This window comes from Cebus imitator, unplaced genomic scaffold, assembly GCF_001604975.1.
Source record: "Cebus imitator isolate Cc_AM_T3 unplaced genomic scaffold, Cebus_imitator-1.0 Scaffold457, whole genome shotgun sequence".
Lineage (NCBI taxonomy): Eukaryota > Metazoa > Chordata > Mammalia > Primates > Cebidae > Cebus > Cebus imitator.
The window spans coordinates 278,548-281,100 of NW_016107772.1; the positions used below are offsets into that span (position 1 = coordinate 278,548).

A 2,553-nucleotide genomic window follows, 5' to 3' on the forward strand; every position below is an offset into this window, starting at 1 on the left:
GTGGCTCACGCCTGTAATCCTAGCACTTTGGGAGGCCGAGGTGGGTGGATCACCTGAGGTCAAGAGTTCAAGACCAGCCTGGCCATCATGGTGAAATCCCATCTTAAAAAAAAAATTAGCTGGGTGTAGTGGTAGGTGCCTGTAATCTCAGGTGCTTGGGAGGCTGAGGCAGGAGAATTGCTGGACCCCAGGAGGTGGAGGTTGCAGTGAGCTGAGATTGCACCATTGCACTCCAGCCCTGGTGACAGAGTAAGACTCTGTCTCAAAAAAAAAAAGTCTCCTTTATGTATATTAAAAACATTTGCCACAAAATTGTAATAGCTTAGTAAATATTGTTAAACGGATGCGTTTATCAGCACATTCTCCATGCTTTCACTTGGGTACATGAGTTTGGTCATCTGACCCTGACAGTACCTTTTTGTACAGATGAAAAACAGAATGAAGTTGTAGCCTAGAGACATGAAGCTGGTGACAAAGGATCTGGTCATGAACTCAGGCCTCTTGGCCTCAGAGCATCGCCACTGCCCTGTATCCTTCCCTTCCTCTAATTCGAGGGAGTAGGATGGGAATACCACCAGCCATGGGAAGAGTCTACTTTCCCAAAATATCTCCTCCATTACTGCCCACAGTTCACCAACTGGTTGTCCTACATACCTTAATCAATAGTTATTTTGTTGGTTTTTCATTTAGTTTTTTTTTTTTTTTTTTTAAGTGTTAGAATGTTTTATTGTCACTCAGATGGCAATTGGGTTTATAGTCTTAACACTTTATATTTTTTGTAAATTAAAAAAATTACAAGTTTTTTTTTCTTTTTTTGTTCATTTTTAAAAATTACAAGTTTAAATAGCCAATGGCTGGTTATGTTTTCAGAAAATATGATTAGACTAATTCATTAAAGGTGGCTTCAAGCTTTTCCTTATTGGCTCCAGAAAATTCACACACCTTGTGTCCCTCCTTAAAAAATTGGAATGTTGGCAGGCATTTGAGTTCACACTCTGAAGCAAGATCCTGACAGTCATCCATATCTACTTCAAGGAATACTATGTTGGATACTTTTCAGATAGGAAATGAAAGAAAGGCTTGATCATTTTGCAAGGCCCACACCACGTGTCTGAGAAGTCAACAACTACAAGTTTATTGCCCGAGGAGTCCAAGGCTTCCTGAAAAGCAACCTTGCTCTCGATCTGCTTCACCATTTTGGCTCCTGGGGTCTGATGAGCAACTGTAAGGACTGATCGAAACAGATCCAAAGCACCAGACCAGGCCTGGAGCTCATTTAGTTTTTATTTTAAGCAAACTTACACTTGTGTATGGTTTGAGGAGTCATTTGATTCTGCAAGGCTTGGTACCAGAAGGTCTTAGGATACCCCCAACTGCCCTAGGGCAGCCACTTCCAACTCTTCTTTTGAAATAGGGTCTCGAGTGCGGTGGTGCCATCTGGCATTTCTTGCAGGGAGGCTTTTTTCCAAGGAGCTTCTCTTTACTTTCATTTATCTGGAAATGTCTTGATTTCACCCTGTCTTTTGAGGGAAAATTTTGTTTGACAGACTTCAGTGTTGAGAGTTTTTTCTTTCTACACTTTTTTTTTTTTTATTGTTAGCACTTCTCAGCATTGTCTTCTGGCCTCCATTATTCTAAGAAGTTATTTGTCATTTGTATTGTTGTTCTCATGTATGGAATATGTCTTTTATCAGACTGCTTTTCATATTTCCCCTTTATTCTTGTTTTCTGTTAGTTTGACTGTGATCTGCCTTGGTATATTTTGTATTTTTTCTGCTTGGGGTTTGCTGAGCTTCTTGGATCTTTAAGCCAGTGTGTTTCATCAGATTTGGAGATTTTTCAGCCATTTGTTCTTTGAATATTTTTCCCCATTATCACTATCTTTTCCTGGAACTGCAATTGAGACAGTTTGGTATTATTTCACATATCCCTGTGATTTTATTCATTTTCTTCAACCTTTTTTCCCCTTTCTCAAATTAACTCTTTATTGATTTTTCTTCAGGTTCACTGATTTTTTTTTTCTGCCATCTATAATCCACTGTTGAGCTTATCCAGTGACTTTTTCTCTTAATATAATTTTTAGTTCTAGAATTTCTACTCATTAAAAACTTAAGTTTACACACACGCACACACACACACGCACACATTTATTTATTTTTGAGACAGTCTCACTCTATTGTTCACGCTAGAGTGCAGTGGCACGATCTGGGCTCACTGCAACCTCTTCCTCCAAGATTCAAGGGATTCTCGTGCCTTAGCCTCCCAAGTAGTTGGGATTACAGGAGCATACCACGATGCCTGGCGAACTTTTATATTTTTAGTACAGATGTGGTTTTACCATGTTGGCCAGGCTGGCCTCGAACTCGTGACCTCAGGTGATCTGCCTGCCTTAGCCTCCCAAAGTGCTGGGATTACAGGCATGAACCACTGCGCCTGGCCAGTAATTTTAATAATAATAAATAGTTTAACAAAACGTTTTTTGCTGGCCGGGCGTGGTGGCTCAAGCCTGTAATCCCAGCACTTTGGGAGGCTGAGGCGGGTGGATCACGAAGT

General features: G+C 40.5%; 1 protein-coding gene and 1 pseudogene across 5 annotated transcripts in view; one reads left to right on the forward strand and one right to left on the reverse strand.

Annotated features, from left to right (window-relative positions):
• Positions 1-2,553, forward strand: part of RAB43 (RAB43, member RAS oncogene family) — a 34,763-nt gene that overhangs the window by 24,023 nt on the left and 8,187 nt on the right. The gene's annotated exons all lie outside the window — the stretch shown is intronic.
• On the reverse strand, positions 691-2,197 carry LOC108291516 (annotated as a pseudogene).